Genomic DNA, 27,798 nt, shown 5'->3' with positions numbered 1-27,798 from the left:
AATGTAGGCACAACTCTAGTGTAGGCTTATCGGGGGTGTTGAGTACCCTTTGCGGTCGGAGGTATGCAGCCATGCAGGTGCTTCTGATGGGGGAAAATTCTCACCAACATTTTTGCAGTGGCACCAATTATACCAACCAACTTCTGTATAACTATCTATCCCGATGTGAATGTCAGCACATCCAGCACTAGAAAGTTTTACAGACCTGGTGTGCCACCTAGTGGTCATTTTACCACTTACAGCAAAACCCAAAATGAATCATGGGTGGTAAGATCATTGGTGTCTGTTGCTCTAGAACTGATGGACCTACTTATATAAAAGTGAGCAACTAACTACCTGTATGATAATAATTACTAGTTGATCTCACCACAGACAACCCTTTTTAATATAGGAGACATTACTGCGATCAACTACCAGACAATTCACCCTCTCAGTTTTGGATGTCATCTTTGTTTTAAAGGGAATGTGGCATCAGAAAATGACCTATTGTTTAAATCATGCTTTTATGTTCAACATATTTTGTTTTTAGAATTTTTGGTGATTTTTGTTTTAATTTTTCATATCACTATCTATCATCTATCTATTACCAATCTGTCTATCTATCTATCCCGTATTTTTTGCTTTATAAGACGCACTTGATGATAAGATGCACCTAGGTTTTAGAGGAAGAAAACGAGAGAAAAAAATATTTTAAATCAGACCTCAGAACAGACCCCCAATCTTCATCAGACTTTAGATCAGACCCTCATATCAGATCTCAGATCGGACCCCCATATCAGACTTCCATATCAGACCACCATATTAGACCTCAGATCAGACACCCATAATAAACCTCAGATCAGGCAACCATATCAGACCACCCTCTGAGCTCAGATCAGACCCCTATCACAGCTTAGATCTGACCCTCATATCAGATCAGATCCCCAAATCAAACCTCAGCTCTGAGCCCCATATCAAACCCCAGATCAGACCACCAAATCAGACCTCAGATCAGATCCCCATAATAAATCTCAGATCATACAACCATATCAGGCCACCATCCAGACTCAGATCAGACCCCCATCAGAGCTTAGATCAGACCCCTATCAGAGCTCAGATCAGACCCTCATGACATTTTCTCCATGTTTGAGGGGGAAAAGGTGTGTCTTATAAAGCGAAAAAAATAAAAATAAAATCCTAGTATGTTAAGACTTCCTGTCCTGTACAGGTAACTTATCAGTAGCCATCACATTATCATGACAGGCAGAATTACATTGACAGGTATCACTTCTGTATAGATAACACAGGATCTACTACCCTCAATATGCAATATCACAGCTTATCTACTCCCTCCTGACATGTCACAGAGCATGCCTAGAAAACTCTCCCATTGAAGTCAATGGGGTCCTCACCTGTCCATTGTGTTTAAGGCCTATGTGGCTGCTCGGAAAGAACAGGAAGCCTTGACATATTTAAGGCCTAGTGGTCAGTGTGAAAAAAGTGCATGACAATATAGATAGGGATGTTTTTTTTTTTTTTTTTAAATCACCAAAAATTCTAAAAAAAATATATGCATAACATCAAAACTTTAAAGGGAACCTGTCATCAACTTTATGTTGACCTCACTGAGGGCAGCATAAAGTAGTGACAGAAATGCTGATGTCAGCGGTGTGTCACTCATGAGCTAAAAGTAAGTGGTTGCTGAGAACCAGCATCATAATCATTGCAGCCCGGGCCTTGAAAAGAGTCAAATCTACCTGAGAAGAGTCATGGTTATTCCTAATCTCCTGCTCTCCCCACCTGCTGATGATGGACAGTTCTCTCCTAGAGAGAAAGGGAGAAAACTAGGTAGGAGCCGGTCAGTCATCAGCAGGAGAGCAGGACTTCATGAATAACCAGGACTCTTCTCAGGTGGCCGGGACTCTTTTCCAGGCCTGGGCTGCAATGATTGTGATGTTGGTTCTCAGCAACCACTTACTTTTAAATGCCAGACTGCTTAAATCAACTCACCTGTCTCTTCTTTATTCTGCCGTTAGTATGGGCAGCATAAAGTTTATGAAAGGTTCTCTTTAACAAAATAAACCTAAAAACTAAACAAAATAGGTCATTTTCTAATCATACATTCCCTTTCCAGCGGGAAAAAAAAATGCCATTGTTTTGTGTCCGTGCAGACCGATGTGTCTCCATGGTTACAGACTACAAATTCTGTGTAGTGTCATCCTGCAGTTGTGCACTACCCTACTTCATCTGCTCCCTATCCCATTCTCTGTAGGGGGCAGAGTACTGGAAGAATCACAGCCACACGCAGGGTTGGTTTGTAGTTTGGGAGATGCAGCACATAGGTCTGCACAGGAGCTGTGTACACAGAACAAAATAGTTCACTGGTCGCTTTAGTTTTTCTTTTTGATGATTGGCGCCCGTAATGACAAACATTGGTTGCAAAACTGTACGTCCCCCTCATTGCTGCTGTATCCATCGTTCTCTGCCTTTTGAGATCTTTTTCTGGTAACAGTTGCTCCTTAGCAATTGCCATGGCTTGTTTTCCCAGGGGGCTCTTCACCGAACAATTACTGACAAGAATGTACCTATTACTAAGGAACTCGCCATACGTGGAAAGGTATTCAGAAATATGTAATTAAATATATAAATTCTATTTCAATAAGTTTTACCATCTGGACCAAAACTAATTTATATTTAAAGGGAGTCTGTCACCACATTTGAGCATATTAGACTGATCAAATAGCGTTATATGTGCCACCCAGAACTTAAAAACTGTACCTTTGTTGTATGTAACGGAGTTTTCTTTTAGCCGAAAATGAACTTTTAAGATTCTGTAAATGCGGCCTCTCAGTGCCCAGGGCGGCGTCTCAATCCTCCGAGCCCCAGGCAGCACCTCCTCAACGGCTCATAACCCCGCCCTCCGTGTGCCTCTGCCCGCCCGTTTACTCCCCTCCTCTGTCCTTTTCCACTGCAGCTGCGCGGTCAAATTCGTAGCGGGCGCATGCGCAATGCGATGCCCACTCCTGGCAGGGCATCGCAATACCTACTGCGCATGCGGCCGCTACGAATTTGACCGCGCAGCTGCAGTGGAAAAGGACAGAGGAGGGGAGTAAACGGGCGGGCAGAGGCACACGGAGAGCGCAGTTATGAGCCATTGAGGAGGTGCTGCCTGGGGCTCGGAGGATTGAGACGCCGCCCTGGGCACTTGAGAGGGCTCATTTACATAATGTTAAAAGTTCATTTTCGGCTAAAAGAAAACTCCGTTACATACAACAAAGGTACCGTTTTTAAGTTCTGGGTGGCACATATAACGCTATTTGATCAGTCTAATATGCCCAAATGTGGTGACAGACTCCCTTTAAAAACGTACAATATATTTGGGATGAAACTATTAAAAGCCCACTTAGGGCCAGGGCTTAGTCCCACCTTGCTGTTTCCATGGCGAGATGGGACAACCCGCCTAAAGGGGTTGTCCGCTTTTTACTATTGATGTCCTCAGGATAGGTCATCAACATCAGGGGTCTGACTCCGGGCACCCCTGCCAATCAGCTGTTTGAAGAGAAAGCAGCGCTCATATGAGTGCTGACTACTCTGTTTACCCGATCGGTGAGGCAATTGCAGTGGTGGGCAATTAATTACAAGTCTGGTGTCTCCATTCACTTCTATGGGACAGCTCTGTCTGTTTATGTGAATACTACAGAGCATCCCATAGAAGTGAATGAGGACGCCATACTTGTAATTACATCTTCTCACCACCGCAATTGCTGCTGTCAGCAGGTAAATAGAACAGAGAGGGCAGTGCTCATATAAGCGCTATTTTCTCTTCAAACAGCTGATCGGCAGGAGTGCTGGGAGTCGGACCTATCCTCAGGATAGGTCATCAATATCAGATCGGCGGGGGTCCGACACCCGGCCCCCACCGATCAGCTATATAAAGGGGACGGCGCGCGCTGTGCTTGTGTCCCTTCTCTCTTCCTGTCCGCTGCTGCTGCCGCCCCATAGACATACAGCAGGGAGCAGGAAGAGAGACAGGAGATGGCACGTGCACACTGCGCACACCGTCTCCTCATACAGCTGATGTGCAGGGATGCCAGACCTCTGCCGATCTGATATTGATGACCTGTCCTGATGATAGACACAATATTTACAGAACAGACCAAAAGTTTGGACACACCTTCTCATTCAAAGAGTTTTCTTTATTTTCATGACTATGAAGGCATCAAAACTATGAATTAACACATGTGGAATTATATACATAACAAACAAGTGTGAAACAACTGAAAATATGTCATATTCTAGGTTCTTCAAAGTAGCCACCTTTTGCTTTGATTACTGCTTTGCACACTCTTGGCATTCTCTTGATGAGCTTCAAGAGGTAGTCCCCTGAAATGGTCTTCCAACAGTCTTGAAGGAGTTCCCAGAGATGCTTAGCACTTGTTGGCCCTTTTGCCTTCACTCTGCGGTCCAGCTCACCCCAAACCATCTCAATTGGGTTCAGGTCCGGTGACTGTGGAAGCCAGGTCATCTGGCGCACCACCCCATCACTCTCCTTCATGGTCAAATAGCCCTTACTTTCAAAGTTTTCCCAATTTTTCGGCTGACTGACTGACCTTCATTTCTTAAAGTAATGATGGCCACTCGTTTTTCTTTACTTAGCTGCTTTTATCTTGCCATAATACAAATTCTAACAGTCTATTCAGTAGGACTATCAGCTGTGTATCCACCTGACTTCTCAACGCAACTGATGGTCCCAACCCCATTTATAAGACAAGAAATCCCACTTATTAAACCTGACAGGGCACACCTGTGAAGTGAAAACCATTTTAGGGGACTACCTCTTGAAGCTCATCAAGAGAATGCCAAGAGTGTGCAAAGCAGTAATCAAAGCAAAAGGTGGCTACTTTGAAGAACCTAGAATATGACATATTTTTAGTTGTTTCACACTTGTTTGTTATGTATATAATTCCACATGTGTTAATTCATAGTTTTTATGCCTTCATAGTCATGAAAATAAAGAAAACTCTTTGAATGAGAAGGTGTGTCCAAACTTTTGGTCTGTACTGTATATATCCAGTCTATACACTTCTGTATTAGCTTGATAAAGGCTAAAGATGTAGCCGAAACGTTGCTGTATCAAGATTGTGTGTACTGTCTCATGCACTATGTGCGAATAAAAGCTTGTTTGGATTGGAGATGCTGCCGTCTATTTCTGCGATTTACACTGTCCTGATGATGGGTCATCAATAGGGATGAGCGAATTGACTTCAGATGAAACATCCAAAGTCGATTCGCATAAAACTTAGTTTGAATACTGTACAGTGTTAGAATGTATTGGCTCAGATGAGCCGAAGTTATTACTTCGCAAAGTCTCTCGAGACTTCGGGTAATAACCTAAAAAATAAATTTTTAGGAACCGAACCCGAGTTCGGGAAAAGGTTTTTAACAGTAGAAATTAATTGTGTTCAAACGAAGTTTTATGCGAATCGACTTTGGATGTTTCATCTGAAGTCGATTCGCTCATCCCTTGTCATCAATGTGAAAAAGCCCGGAGAACCTCTTTAAGGTATGACCAGGTCACAGCTGAGGACTGTACTTTGTCTTAGGGTACAACCTTGCAGCAGTGGTTGCCACAAGGCCGCGCTGCAGTTAGATAACATACGGCTGCAGTGGGTTCCAATGAAGACTACATTGTTTCGGTCTGTATTGTTATAGGACGCGTGCTATTGAAGGTTCCATTAACAATGTGGATAAAGGATAAACAGCACGGTCTCATTAGTTTAATTAGGAACAACTGCAGCCCATACCTGACCACAACTGTGACATGACTGCACCGTGTGGTCATACCCTAGGTGTCACGGCTGTATGTGGGCAACAATAGTTATACACAGTACAGAGCTACTGACTGGACCCAGAACTAGGGAGGATAACGGGTGACCCCTGTCCGACCCTCAACGCTCTCCCTATTCTGCTAAAGCACATGCCCGGATCCAAATGGCGGAAAGAGGCATGCCCACGTGCCTAAGACTAATGACCACTGTAACCCCTACAATAGTGGAAGGGGCACGGCCACCAGTGCCCTACTCAGTATATGGAGGGAACCGTGGCCACCTCAGATCCAGTCAGAAAATAAACAGGAACACAACAATGTCTGCACACTTAGCTGACGGTGTTGCAGCCGCAGAGAAGACGGATCCAAGGACAGGCTGGCAATATCCAGAGTGCTAGCTGCAGCAGAACACAGGTCCAGTGAACTGATAGCTACAAGTGAAGAAACTAAAGCCAGAGCTACAACTGAAGTGAGAACTATAATCCACATCCTATCATAGGAGGAGGGGTGATATAAAGAGAGGAAAATCAAACACATGAAGGACAGCTGTGGTGAAAGAAACCAAAAGTAAACAGAGTAGTGAGAACTCCTCCCAGCTCTAGTAGTGACATCATCACAGGGGTGGAGAAACAGAGCTGTGAGAACGTCCCAAAGCTCTGGTAGTGACACTAGGATAAAGTGTAGTCCTCAGAAACAGGCAGAGCCTCAGCTGTGACTCTACTGTCCCACTTAGGCTACTTTCACACTTGCGGCAAAGTGATCCGGCAAACAGTGCGGATCCGTCTCACAAATGCATTGCAAGAACAGATCCGTCTCTCTGTTTGTCATACGGACAAACGGATCCGTTTCTATTATTTCACATTTTTAAAGGTCTGCGCATGCATCCGGAAGGACGGATCTGGTATTGCGGAATTTTTAATGCCGGATCCAGCACTAATACATTTCAATGTAAATTAATGCCGGATCCGGCATCTGATCCGGAAACGCCGTTCACTGACTGAACTGAAGACATCCTGAACGGATTTCTCTCCATTCAGAATGCATGGGGACAAAACTGATCAGTTCTATTCCGGTATTGAGCCCCTGTGCCGGAACTGAGTGCCGGAAAAGAAAAACGCTAGTGTGAAAGTACCCTTAGTCCTGATGCTTTACTAGCTACTGCCACCAGAGGGCGGCATAACTCTCCTGCACTGTGCAGAAGACTTAAAGGAGTTATCCCATCTCACCGTTTCCACAGGGAGATAGGACTAAGGACCGACCCTAGGTGGCCGGGTTTATGGAGACATCAGAGAGTGTCGGTGCTCTGCTGTTTCCATAACTCTCATTGTACTGAATGCAGCACCGCAGAACAAGCTACGTTGCTTCCATAAAAGATGCAAACAGTGCTCCCCGCGTATAGATAAAAATAGTCGCACTTTATTGTACTTACAAAGTTGTTGTCTTAATCATATCACATAAAATATCACTGCCGTATGCATCTTTTCTTAAGGCTGCAGCACTGGAATAATGGGCAAAAACGAGCTTTGCGGTACCTTCATTCAGCACTGATGTATATCGCCGTAACACAGTGGCGGATCCAGAGCCTGTTCTCGGGAAGGGCACTTCCAGATTATTTTCTGTCCGCCGCCACAAAACAATGGTGGTTATAGAACAGACTACACAGTGTAGCGGTATACTGTATATTGTGTGGCACAGTGTATGCTATATGTGTATAACATATTTCACATGAAAACTTACAGTTACTTGGCTTGGCCCTTGGGGATCTCGGACACCACTTCCACACTTTGGCCGGGGGCTCGGCGGAGCTGATGTTGTGTTTTATCCTAATGAGAAAGATTTCATAATAAGGATTTGGAGAAGGGGCAGAGGGATAGCAGAGCAGGGAGAGGCTGGTGCTGCTACTAGGGGGTCATACCATGGGGGAGTAATAAAGCCCACCATAATGCCCCCCAGTAGAAATAATTCTCCTTATAATAGACAGTGCAAAAAATACCCCCTTGTAATGCCCCCAGGTGAGCTAATGTCCCCATAGTTCCCCCATAATGTGCCAGTATAAAATACCCCATATAGTGCCCCCAGTAAATGCCCCCATAGTGCTCCTCTCCCCCCTTCCTCCTAGTGCCCCCATAATGTACCAGTATAAAATGCCCCATATATAGTGCCCCAGTAGATGCCCTCAGTGCCCCCCATAATTTGCAAGTATAAAATACCGCTTCTTAGTGACCCCCGTAGATGACCCAAAGTACTCCTCTCCCCCCTTCCCCATAGTACCAACCATAATGTGTCCCAGTATAAAATGCTACTGTACAGAGCCCCCCATATAAAATCCCCCTTCTTTGTGGCCTCAGCAGATGCCCCTATAGTGCCCCCAATAATGTGCCAGTAATAAGTGCCCCCAATTATGTGCCAGTAATAAGTGCCCACATAGATACCCCCCAATCATGTGCCAGTAATAAGAGCCCCCCTATCATGTGCAAGTAGTAAGAGCCCCCCCATCATGTGCCAGTAATAAGCATCCCCCCATCATGTGCCAGTAATAAGCATCCCCCATCATGTGCCAGTAATAAGCTCCCCCCCCATCATGTGCCAGTAATAAGAGCCCCCCAACGTGCCAGTAACAAGAGGCCCCCCCAATGTGCCAGTAACAAGAGGCCCCCCCAATGTGCCAGTAACAAGAGGCCCCCCCAATACGGCGCCGCCTGCACCGGCCTCTGATAAGCTGCAAGCCTAGTGCCTGCAGCCTATCAGAGGAAGGAGAAGGGACACGCCTCTCCCTCCCCTTTCTCAGCACAGTCATCTGTATCGCTGTCCTGAGGACGGCGATACAGATGACTATGGAGATGAGCACTTCCACAATGGAAGCGCTCATCTCCCTGTGCCCTGCCGCCGCCCCCCACTTCTAAGCATCTCGAGGGGGGGTGCAATTGCCCCGTTGCCCCCCCTTGGATCCGCCAGTGCCAAACCAAGAGAAGTGTGAACACCCGTGGTCTAAGAGACAGCACGCAGACTTTGTTAGTTGTGTTGAGCATATACTGACAGACTGCACTTTTGATGGTTTCACCTTTACCACTTGTCTAGTTTGCGCACATCCGCTACCTTTTTTCTTTTGCTTTCTATACGGAGGACTGGGATAACTCCAGATAGGATCTTGCAGCATACAATACGCATGTGTAGTAAGAAATCACCAATAATAGATCTTCAATCAAGATGCCGGCGGCCGGCTCTTCACACTCAAATGGATGAGGTAAGTATGATTTTTCTTATTTTTTACCGCCCTTCAGGGAAAATCGATTTGTTACCACGAAGCACAAGGAAATACGGCTTTGCGACGAATTTAATTTTCCCTGAAATTCAGATCAAAGTCCACTTCGTGGACTTCGATTCACTTAAGGCCTCATGCACACGGCCGTGTTCCGCGGCCGAGAGCAGTCCGTGGTAACCCGGCCGGGATTCCTGCTGACAGCAGGAGCGCACGGCGTTATTGGTTGCTATGACGCTGTGCGCTTCATGCCGCCGCTGCTGTACAGTGATACACTCGTATAGATCATATGAGTGTATCACTGTACAGCAGCATGAAGCGCACAGCGTCATAGCAACCAATGACGCCGTGCGCTCCTGCTGTCAGAAGGAATCCCGGCCGCGTTACCACGGACCGCTCTCGGCCGCGTGCATGAGGCCTAACACTAATAGCTGCCTTACATCTGGTGGCAGTAGAGGCCGAGCTTGTTAAGATTTCCATCCCTTTCTTCTCAGAATTCCAGAGGAGCATGAATGGCCTATAAGTCTCCTCACGCTGATTAACCACCTCAGCCCCCAGTGCTTAAACACCCTGAAAGACCAGGCCACTTTTTACACTTCTGACCTACACTACTTTCACCGTTTATTGCTCGGTCATGCAACTTACCACCCAAATGAATTTTACCTCCTTTTCTTCTCACTAATAGAGCTTTCATTTGGTGGTATTTCATTGCTGCTGACATTTTTACTTTTTTTGTTATTAATCGAAATTTAACGTTTTTTTTTGCAAAAAAATGACATTTTTCACTTTCAGTTGTAAAATTTTGCAAAAAAAACGACATCCATATAGAAATTTTGCTCTAAATTTATAGTTCTACATGTCTTTGATAAAAAAAAAATGTTTGGGTAAAAAAAAAATGGTTTGGGTAAAAGTTATAGCGTTTACAAACTATGGTACAAAAATGTGAATTTCCGCTTTTTGAAGCAGCTCTGACTTTCTGAGCACCTGTCATGTTTCCTGAGGTTCTACAATGCCCAGACAGTACAAACACCCCACAAATGACCCCATTTCTGAAAGTACACACCCTAAGGTATTCGCTGATGGGCATAGTGAGTTCATAGAACTTTTTATTTTTTGTCACAAGTTAGCGGAAAATGATGATTTTTTTTTTTTTTTTTTTTTTCCTTACAAAGTCTCATATTCCACTAACTTGTGACAAAAAATAAAAACTTCTATGAACTCACTATGCCCATCAGCGAATACCTTGGGGTCTCTTCTTTCCAAAATGGGGTCACTTGTGGGGTAGTTATACTGCCCTGGCATTCTAGGGGCCCAAATGTGTGGTAAGGAGTTTGAAATCAAATTCTGTAAAAAATGACCTGTGAAATCCGAAAGGTGCTCTTTGGAATATGGGCCCCTTTGCCCACCTAGGCTGCAAAAAAGTGTCACACATCTGGTATCTCCGTACTCAGGAGAAGGTGGGGAATGTGTTTTGGGGTGTCATTTTATATATACCCATGCTGGGTGAGAGAAATATCTTGGCAAAAGACAACTTTTCCCATTTTTTTATACAAAGTTGTCATTTGACCAAGATATTTATCTCACCCAGCATGGGTATATGTAAAAAGACACCCCAAAACACATTCCTCAACTTCTCCTGAGTACGGGGATACCAGATGTGTGACACTTTTTTGCAGCCTAGGTGGGCAAAGGGGCCCATATTCCAAAGAGCACCTTTCGGATTTCACTCCTCATTTTTTCCTGAATTTGATTTCAAACTCCTTACCACACATTTGGGCCCCTAGAATACCAGGGCAGTATAACTACCCCACAAGTGACCCCATTTTGGAAAGAAGACACCCCAAGGTATTCCGTGAGGGGCATGGCGAGTTCCTAGAATTTTTTATTTTTTGTCACAAGTTAGTGGAAAATGATGATTTTTTTTTTTTTTTTTTTTTTTCATACAAAGTCTCATATTCCACAAACTTGTGACAAAAAATAAAAACTTCCATGAACTCACTATGCCCATCAGCGAATACCTTGGGGTCTCTTCTTTCCAAAATGGGGTCACTTGTGGGGTAGTTATACTGCCCTGGCATTCTAGGGGCCCAAATGTGTGGTAAGTAGGTAAATGACCTGTGAAATCCGAAAGGTGCTCTTTGGAATGTGGGCCCCTTTGCCCACCTAGGCTGCAAAAAAGTGTCACACATCTGGTATCTCTGTATTCAGGAGAAGTTGAGGAATGTGTTTTGGGGTGTCTTTTTACATATACCCATGCTGGGTGAGATAAATATCTTGGTCAAATGCCAACTTTGTATAAAAAAATGGGAAAAGTTGTCTTTTGCCAAGATATTTCTCTTACCCAGCATGGGTATATGTAAAATGACACCCCAAAACACATTCCCCAACTTCTCCCGATTACGGAGATACCAGATGTGTGACACTTTTTTGCAGCCGAGGTGGGCAAAGGGGCCCATATTCAAAAGAGCACCTTTCGGATTTCACAGGTCATTTTTTACAGAATTTGATTTCAAACTCCTTACCACACATTTGGGCCCCTAGAATGCCAGGGCAGTATAACTACCCCACAAGTGACCCCATTTTGGAAAGAAGAGACCCCAAGGTATTCGCTGATGGGCAAAGTGAGTTCATGGAAGTTTTTATTTTTTGTCACAAGTTAGTGGAATATGAGACTTTGTATGAAAAAAAAAAAAAAAAAAAAATAAGCATTTTCCACTAACTTGTGACAAAAAATAAAAAATTCTAGGAACTCGCCATGCCCCTCACGGAATACCTTGGGGTGTCTTCTTTCCAAAATGGGGTCACTTGTGGGGTAGTTATACTGCCCTGGCATTTTCCAGGGGCCCTAATGTGTGGTAAGTAGGTAAATGACCTGTGAAATCCTAAAGGTGCTCTTTGGAATATGGGCCCCTTTGCCCACCTAGGCTGCAAAAAAGTGTCACACATGTGGTATCGCCGTATTCAGGAGAAGTTGGGGAATGTGTTTTGGGGTGTCATTTTACATATACCCATGCTGGGTGAGAGAAATATCTTGGCAAAAGACAACTTTTCCCATTTTTTTATACAAAGTTGGCATTTGACCAAGATATTTCTCTCACCCAGCATGGGTATATGTAAAATGACACCCCAAAACACATTCCCCAACTTCTCCTGAGTACGGCGATACCAGATGTGTGACACTTTTTTGCAGCCTAGATGCGCAAAGGTGCCCAAATTCCTTTTAGGAGGGCATTTTTAGACATTTGGATACCAGACTTCTTCTCACGCTTTGGGGCCCCTAGAATGCCAGGGCAGTATAAATACCCCACATGTGACCCCATTTTGGAAAGAAGACACCCCAAGGTATTCAATGAGGGGCATGGCGAGTTCATAGAAATTTTTTTTTTTTGGCACAAGTTAGCGGAAATTGATATTTTTAATTTTTTTCTCACAAAGTCTCCCGTTCCGCTAACTTGGGACAAAAATTTCAATCTTTCATGGACTCAATATGCCCCTCACGGAATACCTGGGGGTGTCTTCTTTCCGAAATGGGGTCACATGTGGGGTATTTATACTGCCCTGGCATTCTAGGGGCCCTAAAGCGTGAGAAGAAGTCTGGAATATAAATGTCTAAAAAATTTTACGCATTTGGATTCCGTGAGGGGTATGGTGAGTTCATGTGAGATTTTATTTTTTGACACAAGTTAGTGGAATATGAGACTTTGTAAGAAAAAAAAAAAAAAAATTCTGCTAACTTGGGCCAAAAAAATATCTGAATGGAGCCTTACAGAGGGGTGATCAATGACAGGGGGGGTGATCAATGACAGGGGGGTGATAAATGACAGGGGGGTGATCAATGACAGGGGGGTGATCAATGACAGGGGGGTGATCAATGACAGGGGGGTGATCAGGGAGTCTATATGGGGTGATAACCACAGTCATTGATCACGCCCGTGTAAGGCTTCATTCAGACGTCCGGATGCGTTTTGCGGATCCGATCCATCTATCAGTGCATCCGTAAAAATCATGCGGACATCTGAATGGAGCTTTACAGGGGGGTAATCAATGACAGGGGGGTGATCAATGACAGGGGGGTGATCAGGGAGTCTATATGGGGTGATCACCACAGTCATTGATCATGCCCCTGTAAGGCTTCATTCAGACGTCCGGATGCGTTTTGCGGATCCGATCCATCTATCAGTGCATCCGTAAAAATCATGCGGACATCTGAATGGAGCTTTACAGGGGGGTAATCAATGACAGGGGGGTGATCAATGACAGGGGGGTGATCAGGGAGTCTATATGGGGTGATCACCACAGTCATTGATCATGCCCCTGTAAGGCTTCATTCAGACGTCCGGATGCGTTTTGCGGATCGGATCCATCTATCAGTGCATCCGTAAAAATCATGCGGACATCTGAATGGAGCTTTACAGGGGGGTAATCAATGACAGGGGGGTGATCACCACAGTCATTGATCATGCCCCTGTAAGGCTTCATTCAGACGACCGGATGCGTTTTGCGGATCCGATCCATGTATCAGTGCATCCGTAAAAATCATGCGGACATCTGAATGGAGCTTTACAGGGGGGTGATCAGGGAGTCTATATGGGGTGATAACCACAGTCATTGATCATGCCCCTGTAAGGCTTCATTCAGACGTCCGGATGCGTTTTGCGGATCCGATCCATCTATCAGTGCATCCGTAAAAATCATGCGGACATCTGAATGGAGCTTTACAGGGGGGTAATCAATGACAGGGGGGTAATCAATGACAGGGGGGTGATCAGGGAGTCTATATGGGGTGATCACCACAGTCATTGATCATGCCCCTGTAAGGCTTCATTCAGACGTCCGGATGCGTTTTGCGGATCCGATCCATCTATCAGTGCATCCGTAAAAATCATGCGGACATCTGAATGGAGCTTTACAGGGGGGTGATCAATGACAGGGGGGTGATCACCACAGTCATTGATCATGCCCCTGTAAGGCTTCATTCAGACGACCGGATGCGTTTTGCGGATCCGATCCATGTATCAGTGCATCCGTAAAAATCATGCGGACATCTGAATGGAGCTTTACAGGGGGGTAATCAATGACAGGGGGGTAATCAATGACAGGGGGGTGATCAGGGAGTCTATATGGGGTGATCACCACAGTCATTGATCATGCCCCTGTAAGGCTTCATTCAGACGTCCGGATGCGTTTTGCGGATCCGATCCATCTATCAGTGGATCCGTAAAAATCATGCGGACGTCTGAATGGAGCTTTACAGGGGGTTGATCAATGACAGGGGGGTAATCAATGACAGGGGGGTGATCAGGGAGTCTATATGGGGTGATCAGGGGTGATTAGGGGTGATCAGGGGCTAATAAGGGGTTAATAAGTGATGGGGGGGGGGGGTGTAGTGTAGTGTAGTGGTGCTTGGTGCTACTTTACTGAGCTACCTGTGTCCTCTGGTGGTCGATCCAAACAAATGGGACCACCAGAGGACCAGGTAGCAGGTATATTAGACGCTGTTATCAAAACAGCGTCTAATATACCTGTTAGGGGTTAAAAAAAACACATCTCCAGCCTGCCAGCGAACGATCGCCGCTGGCAGGCTGGAGATCAACTCTCTTACCTTCCGTTCCTGTGAGCGCGCGCGCCTGTGTGCGCGCGTTCACAGGAAATCTCGCGTCTCGCGAGATGACGCGTATATGCGTGACTGTGCGCAGCGCTGCCACCTCCGGAACGCGATCCTGCGTTAGGCGGTCCGGAGGTGGTTAAGGCGCTCTCCCCAAGGAGAGATACTACCCCCCAAGTCTTCTCCACCTGGCACACATACACGCTTACAGTCGTCCAGCATGGCACACTCTTTGCTTATGCATTCTGCTCACAATGACTGTCTCTACTCAGCACAGCTCGGTAGACCATTGTCTCCCAAGCCTTACTTTATCCATCAAGCTGGCTGAGGCATAAAGAACATCACAAGGCATATCATACCTAGCTTATTACAGTACACACAAGGCTTCATGTGACTCATTCATGTTACTGGTGTTTGCAAAGTATAACAGTCATAAAACAGCCTCTGAATATAAAAATTCTGGAAAAATCCTTTAAAGGGTTTCTACCACCAGCCGTTTTTGTAAAAAAAAAGCACTTTTATGATATGCTAATGAGCCTCTAGGTGCTATGTGGGCGAAAAATCAGCACCTAGAGGCTCCGTTCACTCACGCTTTATCCCGCCCAGGTCGCCTGTTCTACCCGTCCCGCTCCTCTTGATTGATGCCACGGTCCACCGCATCGTTGACGAAATCCCGCACCTGCGCCGTTCGCTTCTGTCTTCGGCGCAGGCGCAGTGAGTGAAGGCCGCTCTCCTGGTGCCGGATTCCTCACTGTGACGTAGTCGGCGCAGGCGCAGTGAGGAATCCGGCACCAGGAGTGCATCATTTACTCACTGCGCCGAAGACAGAAGTGAACGCCGCAGGCGCGGGATTTCGTCAACGATGCGGTGGACCGTGGCATCAATCAAGAGGAGTGGGGCGGGCAGAACAGGCGACCTGGGCGGGATAAAGCGTGAGTGGACGGAGCCTCTAGGTGCTGATTTTTCGCCCACATAGCACCTAGAGGCTCATTAGCATATAATAAAAGTGCTTTTTTTTACAAAAACGGCTGCAGGGACAAATGTTGGAAACATACTGCTATGTAGTGCTGACATTAGCGCATCGCTAATGTCAGTCAGCTACATAACAGTATTTCTGGTGGTAGAAGCCCTTTAAGCATACCTCCCAACCGTCCCAGATCCAGCGGGACAGTCCGATCTCAGCTGATTGTAATGGTGGAGCAGGAAGCCATCCGCTCCTGCTTCACCATGTCCCTCAGCAGCCGACGCTCCACAACAGGCAGGATACTGTCACACATCACGCTGCTGGTCAGTGTAGGAGCGGTGGAATAAGCCTCTGTGCTCCTCCTACACAGCAGCGCGATGTGTGACAGTATCCTGCCTGCTGTGGAGCGCAGGGTGAGCTGTGATCATCGGAGGAACCAGATGAGTATTTACCGTTTTATTTTTTTACTTCCTGTGAAGAGGGCACATCTTGGCATAACTACTGTAAGGGGGCACATATCTGGACATAACTATTGAGAGGGGGCACAGCTGCACATTACTGTGAAGGGGCACATATCTGGGCATAACTACTGTAAGGGGGCACATATCTGGACATAACTATTGAGAGGGGGCACATCTGCGCATAACTACTGTGAAGGGGGCATATATCTTGGCATAACTATTGTGAAGGGGGCACATATCTGGGCATAACTACTGTGAGGGGCACATATCTGGGCATAACTACTGTGAGGGGCACATATCTGGGCATAACTACTGTGAGGGGGCACATATCTGTCACGATCAGTGTGGGGGGGGGGGGGGGGGGCTCCACACTGAACACAGGAGGGAAGGGGAACAGTAACTAGGCCTGGAAACTAGGGAAGAAACAGGTCACCTACTAGACAACTCTAATCTGGGCCATGACTACCTATCAATATGAATAGACCTTGAAGGTAGGAATATTCATATGCAGGATACCTAGGCCCTGATTTCCCTATAAGGCCCTGGAATAAGTATAGAACCAGACACAACCCATTCCTCCCCAGATGGACGAATGGAAGTCTCTGTCTCAGGCCCAGATACAACAACAGGGAATATAACAAATACAAACAAATGCAACACTTAACTTCTGTAGAGATGGAAGAACAGAGAGGATCTCACACCAGCTCAGCCAAACCCAAATGAAGCTATCAACTGCATAGTCAGAAGGGTGGGGGTTGAGACTATAAAGGGTAGAAGTGATGACCACTGAGCAACAGCTGAGAAAAGGGAAGTGGTCATTAACCCTATCAACACTGAATCAAGAGAAATCAAGGAGGCTGTTAGATTCCTCCACGCTCAGCCAGTCTCCTTGATTTCCTGACATCAGTCACCTGAAAGACCGTGACAGTACCCCCCCTTCTACGAGTGACCTCCGGGCACCCAGGACCGACCTTATCAGGATGGGCTCTGTGAAAGGCCTTCACCAGATGATTTGCATTAATATCGGCCGCTAGAACCCACATCCTCTCCTCTGGTCCGTAACCCTTCCAGTGGATGAGATAATGGAGGGATCTACGGAAAACTCGGGAGTCCACAATCCTGCTGATTTGAAAATTCTAAATTACCGTCCACCATGACAGGAGCGGGAGGCAAGGAGGACGGCTCAACAGGTTCGACACATTTCTTCAACAACGACTTATGAAATACATTATGAATTTTCAAAGCCTGAGGAAGTTCAAGACGGAAGGCTACAGGGTTAACAATGGCAGTGATCTTATATGGACCAATAAATCTTGGGCCCAACTTCCAAGAAGGTACCTTAAACGATAATTGTCGTATTTTTTTTGAAGTATTGGATTGTGGTGATTAATATCACCTTGGTGGCCCTATTTCAACTTTTCACTGTGTATTCAATTACCCCTTAATTCCACAGTTTTGTTCCCTGCACTGCCTACTTTTACCTGTGCTTAAAATTGGGTTGCTAGGCATGGTCCGTCTATCTGTTGAAGGACGGAGGACGCAGCGTGCAGGGTCAGATTACTGACAGCCAGGGACTGTAAGGAAATGATTAAAGCCAGGTCCTCCCCAGCAGCTGATAACAGTGCCTGGGCTGTGTGCACTTCTCCCTGTCCCTGCGCTTGGCAGACGCTCCCTCACTCAGCAGAGCTGGAGAATGCAGAGTTGGAGCAGCGCAGACCAGGGAAGGGAGATCTGCCGTCTGCTCAGTGTATAAATGAAAGCAACATGTGGTAAGAGGACCCCTCTGTGCTGCAGGAGATTAACCCTTTAGGGGGGAGGGCTCTGGTTACTGACACTTTTGGGGGGCTATTGTTACTGGCTAGTGAGGGCAGGCGGGATTAGCCTCAGGGTGAGGGCAGTGGCGGCCATCTTAATTGAATAGTGAAATTGCAGTTTTATGCAGACTGGTTGCTAAGGGCTGAATCTTATTAAATATGGGGTAAGTCAGTCTAATAGTAACGGATTCTGGAATATCATGTTATTAGTAACTACATATATGAATATTGAAATTAGGGTCTAAATGTGACAGTTATCCTTTAAGTTTAATGTTTCTTGTGGACAGCCACACAGAATCACCCACTCTCAGGTTCGGACCATTCACACGTCTCCTGTCAGCTGCACGCTTATACCTGTTGCCCATCTTTTTCAGGTTATTTTGAATTTTCTGCCAAATCGAACACAAAGAAGAGGAAAATCGTTCCTCCTCAGGAATACCGGAAGTTTGAGAACCAGAAAATGTGCCAAACTGTGGATGGAATCCATATGCCCCAAAAACCTGTCTATGGTTATTAATGGCAAACTCAGCTAACGACAAGAATGAAGACCACTCCTCCTGGTTCTCCGAAACAAAACATCTCAAGTAAGTCTCCAGATTCTGATTGGTGCGCTCCGTCTGTCCGTTCGACTGAGAATGAAAAGCCGAAGAAAAGGACAATTGTACCCCCAGTCGAGTACAGAACGCTTTCCAGAATCTGGAAACAAACTGAGTCCCCCGATCAGACACCACATCAGAGGGAATGCCATGTAGTTTCACAATGTTATCGACAAACACCTGTGCAAGAGTCTTGGCATTGTGTAGAGCAGACAATGCTATAAAATGCACCATTTTGCTAAACCGATCATCTACCACCAGGATCACGTTTTTTCCTGAAAAATTCTGTAAATCCCTGATAAAGTCCATGGACAAATGCGTCCAAGGTCTGGATGGGTAGACATAGTAGACATATGGGGAATGTTAAGTAATAAATATTTTATGAAGTATCACTTTCTGTTTTAAAAGCAGAGAAATTTAAATTTAGAAAATTAAGAATTTTTCAAAATTTTTGGTAAATTTGGGATTTTTTCATAAATAAAGGTGAAATATATTGACTCAAATTCATGACTATCATGAAGTACAACGTGTCACGAGAAAACAATCTCTGAATGGCTTGGATAAGTAAAAGCGTTCCAAAGTTATTACCACATAAAGTGAGATATGTCAGATTTGCAAAATTAGGCCTGGTCAGAAAGGGGGCAAATGGCCCAGATGTGAAGTGGTTAAGCATATTCTCTTTGCAGACGACATGTTAATCTTTCTAGAACACCCCCACCGCGACTTAAACAATCTATTTCATTTATTATCTGAGTTTGGAAGTATTTCAGGGTTTAAGGTGAACGCGTCAAAGTTAGAGATAATGTTCCTGGGTCGGGACCCTGCCAAAGCAACTGGCCGACAGCTAGACATCCCCATTCAGATAGCCTCTAACTCTTTAAAATACCTAGGCATACATATAGGCAAACAACCGGAATCTCTATATTCCTTGAACTACTCCCCCCCCCCCTTGATTAAAAGGATACAATCAGATCTGGACCGTTGGATGAGTTATCCGCTCTCATTAGGGGGCAGAGGACAACTCTTTATCCCCTCCAAACGATCCCTATTCTCCTCAAACGTTCTGACATTGACAAACTAGACACAGCGTTTTTGTGGGCGAACCGTAGATCACGTATAGCTTACCGCAAAATTACAAATCCCCAGGGACTCAGGAGGATTAGCTATCCCTGACTATAACCTAGCCAGTCTCATGAGACACGCCATAGACTGGACCTTTACCACAAACCACTTCTCCAACCATCCTCTGGAATCCCAGTTGGTGCGCCCATGGAACTTATCAGCCCTACTTCATACCAAATTCAGGGCTCTACCCTCCTTGATTAAGTCTAGTTTACTGGTAAAAGATACCGTTGCAGCTTGGAAAGGAACAAGGAAATTATTCAAACTTCCCTGCGCGATCTCAAAACATATGACTATCTGGGGACATCCAGAATTTAAAGCAGGTTTAGAGGCCGCGCACTTCAAAACCTGGAAGAGAGTGGGTTTGACCAAAGTGAGGGACCTTTGGAATCCTCTGGACAAACGACTCCTTTCCTTCACTGAACTCAAGGAGAAGTATCCCTCGCTGGCTAAACAGCACTAGCTAGCTTACTTTCAGAATACTAGTTTCCTCAAACGCAGGGCATCAAGTTTAATTGAGGAGTTCGGCTTTAATAACTTTGACCAATCCCTGGGAACAGGGCGCAGAAAACAATCCATCTCCGAGATCTACCAGAAACTCAGAGACGATAAACAGAAAACCTTGGTGGACAGACTTTTTTTCTCATTGGAAGAAGGACTTTCCATTCATGGATACGGAGACGACAGTACTCCAGGGGTGGCGGCTCATAAACAAGATTATTGTTCCCCAAAATTGGAGAGAAACCCATTTCAGAATCTTACACAAGGCCATTTATGGGTTTCAGTTCCCTCCAAATGCGCGATTCCCAGATAGGTTACAACAATGTCCAAAATACAAAAAAGACAAAACCGACCTTAGTCATGGACTGTGGTCATGCCCAGCCCAGGGCTTTTTTTCTCAGAGAAAAGGTGGTGGAACTCACCCCCCCCCCCTCCCCTGGCCACGCCCCTACCCACCCCTAGGAACGCCCCCTTAAAACCGCCCCTTTAGAGAACAGGGATGCAACTAAAATTTGGGGGGGCTATAAAAGTCCAGCCCAGCAAAGAAACCCCCCAGATGGGGATAGCACTGTTAATGGGGGATCTGGGGATGGCACTGTTATGAGGTGAAGGATCTGTGGATGGCACTGTTATAGGGGATCTGTGGGGATCTGTGGCCGGCCGGGCAGACGAGCGGCAGAGTCACTGACTGACGTCATGCGCCTGCGCCGCCTGCTTCATTCATAAAGTAGGCGGCGCAGGCACGTGACGTCAGTCAGTCACTCTGCCGCTCGTCTGCCCGGCCGGCCTGCATTACGATATAACAGTAGCCCTGTGAGTAGGATATATTGAATGTTATACTACAGAGGGGGCAGCATGAATCATTATTAATTGAATTACACATTTTATAACTGTACTGAAGCGGCGGGGCTGGAGCACAGTGAACGCACCGGCCCCCAGCTCCTCCTCCCAGTCCCTCCCCGCTGATACATCGCAGCCTGCGATGCTGGAGCATGGCAGGCTGCGATGTCAAAAGGTGGCGGAACGCCGTTCCGGTGCGTTCCGCCAGAAAAAAAAGCCCTGGCCCAGCCATAGTAAAATTCTGGAAAGTGGTCAAGTCGCAATTTTTTTTAAAAAAAACAATCTCCATCTCTCCTGAGTTGATCCTCTTTCATGCTCAGATTGGGAGGACTACGATGCCACCAGTGATCCATGTTCTTCTGTTGGCGGCGAAACGTTGCATACTCAGGCACTGGCTGCATCCAGTTATTATGATATTATGCTATGTACCACCTTTGTACTGCACTGACTATGATTCATTATGCTATAACACGTGTATCTAGAATCAATGTTATTCTTTTCTGTACAGAGGATATACTATGAAAAATTTAATAAAAATTATATTGAAAAAAAATATATGATATTATAGTGTAAAACCTAAATAAATTTAAAAAAGTAGACATATTAGGTATTGCTGCATCCGTAAGAATCTGCTCTATAAAAATAACATATAACCCCTCAAATGAACACAGTCAAAAAAATAAAATAAAAACGGTGCCAAAACAGCTATTTTTTGCCAAATTTTCCATTTTTTCCGTTAACTAAGCAAGGGTTAACAGTCAAACAAAACTTAATATTTATTGCTCTGATTCTGTAGTTTACAGAAACACCCCATATGTGGTCATAAAATGCTGTATGGCCAAACGGCAGGGCGCAGAAGGAAAGGAACGCCATGTGGTTTTTGGAATGCAGATTGTAAGATCCTCACCTGTCTCACACTCCGGTGTGACCAAAAAGGGTCCTCGTGGAGCTGCGGGACAGGTTACCCGTGTCTCCATTGATACACCATCTCCGACCCCTTTGCGAACCGACGAGGGGATGCGTTCGCATGTGCGCCAGATGGGATCACTTTCGGGGACAGCTAGGCTGGGCTAGTGGCAGTACTCTGCGGCCGAGCTTGTCTCCGGTGCCTGTTGCGGATTCCAGATTGAAAACGGGTTTGCAAGGGAATACGCGGTCGCGTGTACGCGCTTCGCCGACCAGCAAAGGTAATAGCACTTGGCCACAAGTTCAAAGCAGATTAGGGGGCCGGCATTGGTCTAATTGACTAATGACCGACCAAAGCCTTGTACACAGGTGTGGGGCAGGATCATGACCTATGGGGAGTGGACACTTGGCGCCCTGGGATTTGTTAGCAGGCACATAAACGGTGGCCTCCCAGGTCGGTCAGTGCCCACTGTTATCCTTCCTTATCCAGGTGCAGGTCAGTACTGCTAGCAACTGACGGACGGACGTTTGCTGGGACCCAGAACCCGGGACTTTCCGTGACGCATCCGTTTACCTGGCAAGTTGCACAGAGACTTATGCACGGATCAGGACTACTCCTGGCTTTCCTTCGTTTTTTGTTTGCCCAGTGAAGTTTACCTGGACTTTGTTTATTTTGTTAATAAACCCCTTTTTACTTCATCCTCACTGGTCTGTTTCGTTGGTGCCTTGCATTACACAGATTTTGCTGAACTGGTTTTTTGACACCATGTCCCATTTGAAGCCCCCCTAGAGTAGAAACCCCATAAAACTGACCCCATCTAAGAAACTACACCCCTCAAGGTATTCAAAACAGATTTTTACAAACTTTATTAACCCTTTAGGTGTTCCTCAACAGTTTATGGCAAATGGGAGATAAAATTTCAGAATTTCTATTTTTGGTAACCTTGCCTCACAAAAATGTAATATAGAGGAACCAAAAATCATATGTACCCTAAAAATAGTCCTTACAAAACTGCCACCCTATCCCGTAGTTTCCAAAATGAGGTCACTTTTTTTGAGTTTCTACTCTAGGGGTGCATCAGGGGGCTTCAAATGGGACATGGTGTAAATAAACCAGTCCAGCAAAATCTGCCTTCAAGAAACCATATGGCGTTCCTTTCCTTCTGCGCCCTGCCGTGTGCCCGTACAGTAGTTATACGACCACATATGGGGTGTTTCTATAAACTACAGAATCAGGGAAATAAATATTGAGTTTTGTTTGGCTGTTAACCCTTGCTTTGTTACTGGAAAAAAATGGATTAAAATGGAAAATTTGGCAAAAAACGTAGCCTAAAGACCCAATAGACTATAATGGGGTCCGTTCGGTGTCCGCTCAGAACATGATTTTTGAGCAGAGACGAAAAGTCCTGCATGCAGGACTTTCGTCTCCACTCAAAAATCATCTTCTGAACGGACCCTATTATAGTCTATGGGGTCTTTAGGCTACGTTACGCTCAGTTAGGTCTCAGTTATCGGCAGAATCCGTCCTTTCCGTTCTCCTGCTCCTCAACGGAGCCGGAGAACGAAAAGAAGAAACGGTGATGTGAAAGGAGCCTTAGCCTTGTAACGTCCCCAAAAAATAAAGTGGCATTCACAAAATGATCCAAACATGAAGAAGACATATGGGGAATGTAAAGTAATAACTATTTTTGGAGGTATTACTATGTATTATAGAAGTAGAGAAATTGAAACTTGGAAATTTGCAAATTTTTGGTAGATTTGGTATTTTTTTTATAAATTAAAAAGAATTTTTTTTTACTCCATTTTACCAGTGTCATGAAGTACAATATGTGACGAAAAAACTATCTCTGAATGGCCTGGGTAAGTAAACGCGTTTTAAAGTTATTCACACATAAAGTGACACTGGTCAGATTTGCAAAAAAATGGCCTGGTCCTTAAGGTGAAAATGAGCCCGATCCCTATGGGGTTAAAGGGCATATGTCAGCAGATTTGTCCCTATGACACTGGCTGACCTGTTACATGTGCGCTTGGCAGCTGAAGGCATCTGTGTTGGTCCCATGTTCATATGTGACCGCATTGCTGAGAAAAATGAAGTTTTAATATATGCAAATGAGCCTCTAGGATCAACGGGGGCGTGGCCGTTACACCTAGAGGCTCTGCTCCTCCCTCTGCACTATGATTGACAGGGCCAGGCAATGAAAACGTGATCACGCCTGGCCTCGACTTCTCCTAAAGTCAATAAAAGTGCAGAGGGCGCAGCAGTTGCAGAGAGAGCAGAGCCTCTAGGTGTAATGGCAACGCCCCCGTTGCTCCAAGAGGCTCATTTGCATATATTAAAACATCATTTTTATCAGCAGTGCAGGCACATATGTCTTCAGCTGCCAAGTGCACAAGTAACAGGTCAGCCGGTGTCATAGGTACAAATCTGCCTTTAAAAAAAGACAAAATCCTGGAAAAACCCCTTTAAATTTATAATATCGCCCCCTTGTGGTGGCTGCAGGCAGCCATAATTATACAAGTCAGCTTTGGCTACCAGAATTCTCCTACAATTGTGGTACTGACTGACCGGCACCAGCAGTTATTTGGGCACCCGGCTGTCACATGACCACTTTGGGTACCATTATGAGGGTGTGACCCGTAGATGTGGGCGGGATTCCCCGGAGTGCAGGTGTCTCCCATGGCAACCAATCAGCAGCCAGCACATGTTACTAACGGAGGTTACAAAATGAAAGCAGGGATGTGATAGGTTGCTAGGGGCAACTGCACCCCTCCAGTCTGTCATCCCTCAGGCCCATCCGTTATCACGTCTGATATCACTCATCCGGGCTTTCCCCGCTGCACCATGACGTCACGACAATCCCTGCGCTCCGTCACGGTGGTGGAGCAGTTGCCATGCATACCGCCTGTGAGGGGAGAGAGGGGTGAGGAGGTTCCGGAAGTGACGTCAGGTCCCGCCCCGGTGCGGACGTGCCTCTGCGCCGGGATCACGGAAAGAAGGAGCAAGAGAGTAGGCGGCATGGAGCCCCCGAGAGGTGAGAGCAGTGATGGAGGTGGACGTCCGGGGCAGGTGCGACCCCCAGAGAGGAGCAGGGCCGGCCTGGTGTACAGCTGTGCATGATGTCACCGGGGGGGGGGGGGTCATACCCGCAGCCATGTCCTCCCGCTGCTGTGACATCTGTCATCCTGATCACCTCCGGTCCGCCCGATCCTTCTGGAGATCGTGTCCGATCGCAGCAGCGGGAGGCAGTGCTGTTCCCATCGCTGTCATGTAGTGTGATGGTCGGAGCATTCAGGAATGTGTGATAGATGTGACTACAGATGGAGCAGCCGGGGAGACCGTCAGCAGGTCGCGGGTCCAGATCACAGGTCGGGCTTATTTTTAAAGGGGCAATGATTTCTTCCCCTCCTGTGGCATCAATGTTTTTTTTTTTTTTTTTGGGTTTTGTTTTTTCGCACTTTGGACCTAAGAACAGCCTGTGGTCAGCTTAATGCACCGCGCCAATGGGAGCCTCCGCGCCCTGCACTCGGTGGTCGCGCTCAGGCTGCGTTCACACTGAGTATTTTCTGAGGAGTCAGAATCCACTTCAGGTTTTTTCCTTCAGTTTTTTTTTCCTGAAGCGTTTTTTAAGGGCTCATGCACACGGCCGTAAGTGTTTTGCGGTCAACAAATTGTGGATTCTGGCTGAGTGCACGCCGCCATTCATTATTTTATTTTTATATATATATATTTTTTTTTTATGTCTGTAGAATTGTCAATTTTTATTTTTTTTTTATTATAATTTTTTTTTACAAGTCCGCAAAACGGACATTGAAATTAATGGATCCGCAAAAAATGCGGACAGAAACTGTGGCCATGAGGGTCACAGATCCGGCACCAATGCCACAGCTGTCGGCCCGACAAAAAAAAAAATATATATTTCATGCAACGTTTTCTGTCCGGCCGAAACCCGGCATTTATGCCGAAAAACTGCCAGACCTCATTACGGTCAGTGGGGATGCGGCGGTGAACTAGAGGATCCAGCAGTGTCAGTGAAACTCAGTAGGTTGTTGCGGCAGAGAACCGCTTGGGGAGATGTGAATGAGGCCTGTCGCAGTTTTTGGTGCGGTTTTGTATTTTTATTTTTTTTTAAAAGCAAAAAAAAAAAAAAATTGAAGCGCTGTACGGTTTAACAGGCAAATTTCCCATTGAAATCAATGGAGAAGGTCTGCGTGCGTTTTTGGCGTGAATTGGCCAATGCCACGCTGTATGTGGCAGCGCCCTTATAGCTGTCGCTCTTGCTTTGCAGCAGCCAGTGTTGGTCAGGCACAGAGTAATGTCCAGTACCACTGGCTGGCGCTTTACCACGGAGCCGCCGCGAATCCGATTGTTTCACGCCGCCGTAGAAATCCTTGTGCCTTTAAGGCTTCTTACGAAATTCCGCAGCTACCTATGTAAACACTTGGTTCTCAAGGTGTGTATGTACTGGGGCGGTGGCGGATGCTTTACTGGTGCCGGAAGGGATGCTCCTCGGTTAGAACTTGTAGGACAGGTCTGCACTGGCATGCACGACTTGGAAGATGTTCAGGTTGCTTTCGCTTCCGTTGTTTCAAGATGGCCCGTCCTGCCCTCCGGCCGCGAATAATCCTGTCTGTGGTGTCAGATATATTGCCGTCTTTGAGGTGACATCTCTTTTTTTCGTGTGCGGTAAGCCGGAGGTTGGCATGACGCGTCCCTTTAAGCACTGACGTGGCCTTCTTTCTTTGGGGAAATCGCTTAAATAGCAATCCCATAATACAGTGTGCTGATCGGAATCGCTCCTTTTTTTTTTTTCTCTCGACAAGAATAGGACATGTGCTCTAAATTTGCGCAACGGCCACATGGATGCGGTCAACACGTATGCTGCCCGCATTTTTTGCAGCCTTGTAGAAATGAATGGGTCCGTGTCCGGACGCGGACCCAGTAAGCGGTCGTGTGCATAATGACTCGTGCTAATAGGCGTATTACAGCCCCATGACGCCCTCGCAGGCTGCGGCCATGCTATGTACTGCCTTAGCCTGCTGCAGACAGACGTAAGGGCTCCGGGCCCGTGCTGCGGTTTGCAAAAAGCGGTCTGCAATGCCCGGGCACCTGCCGTGTGCTCTCCGCGCTGCAGATGCGGACCACATTGACTTGCCTGGGACATGGACCGTAAATCCGACGGAATCGCTTCATCGTTTTTCCATGGGCTTCCTATCCGCAAAAGAAAAGGACATGTCCCATCTTTTGCCGTATCTTGCGGATCGCGGACCCATTCAAGTCAATGGGTGCCCACGGCCGGCGCCTGTATATTGCAGACCTGCCGTTTTGCGGTTCGCAGTATGGGCGCAGAGCCCTTACGTTTGTCTGCCTGAGCCCTTATGCTGCGCTTTTCGGCATTTTTTTGTTCCTCTTTCTGTGGTGTTTTTTTTTTAACAAACTGGTGTAAAGGAAAACTGGCTTAGTTCCCATAGCAACCAATCAGATGCCACCTTTCATTTTCCAAAGGAGCTCTGAAATATAGAAGGTGGAATCTGATTGGTTGCTATGGGCGGCGAAGTCAGTTTTGATCAATCTCCCCCAGTCTGTTTTAACACATGCCATAAAACTACGCAACACATTGACGCTCGTGTGTTTCTCAAGCGGTGTAAAAAAAACCCCCCTATTTTGTCTATAGGACAAAAATGACAGAAAATGAGGAAACAAACACCCCGCGAGGACGTGCTGCGATTGCAATGTAGCGTCTTTGACCAAAAAAAAACCTCACAAAGTGAAGAAGTGAAACTAAAAAGGACATGTTTGTCCTGGGTTTAACCATTTCTATAGACTTACAGCCAATATTAGGAGGTGGCATATATATATTTTTTTTGCCTAAAGAAAGACAGAAAAAAACCACACCAGAAGATGCAAATCTCCTAAAAATGCCAAA

The 27,798-nt window shown here is 46.1% G+C and overlaps 2 protein-coding genes across 4 annotated transcripts in view; one reads left to right on the top strand and one right to left on the bottom strand.

Annotated features, from left to right (window-relative positions):
- LOC120980347 (interferon-induced transmembrane protein 5-like) overlaps positions 1 to 24,756 on the bottom strand; it is a 35,950-nt gene extending 11,194 nt beyond the window's left edge. Inside the window, exon 1 of one of the 2 annotated variants that reach the window (XR_005774507.1) lies at positions 24,680 to 24,756. The gene's annotated coding sequence lies outside the window, so the exon portion shown is untranslated. Of the gene's footprint in view, positions 1 to 7,543; positions 7,585 to 24,679 lie in introns of those variants that run through there. The other variant, XR_005774508.1, reaches the window with a different exon arrangement.
- Positions 24,757 to 24,806: 50 nt separating this feature from the next.
- Positions 24,807 to 27,798, top strand: part of DAGLA (diacylglycerol lipase alpha) — a 38,902-nt gene continuing 35,910 nt past the window's right edge. The window contains exon 1 of one of the 2 annotated variants that reach the window (XM_040409394.1): positions 24,807 to 24,906. The gene's annotated coding sequence lies outside the window, so the exon portion shown is untranslated. Of the gene's footprint in view, positions 24,907 to 26,388; positions 26,534 to 27,798 lie in introns of those variants that run through there. The other variant, XM_040409395.1, reaches the window with a different exon arrangement.

Source organism: Bufo bufo, chromosome 10, assembly GCF_905171765.1.
Source record: "Bufo bufo chromosome 10, aBufBuf1.1, whole genome shotgun sequence".
In the NCBI taxonomy this organism is placed as follows: Eukaryota; Metazoa; Chordata; class Amphibia; order Anura; family Bufonidae; genus Bufo; species Bufo bufo.
Note: the sequence above shows the minus strand (reverse complement) of the source record. Positions and strands in the feature narration are given on the sequence as shown.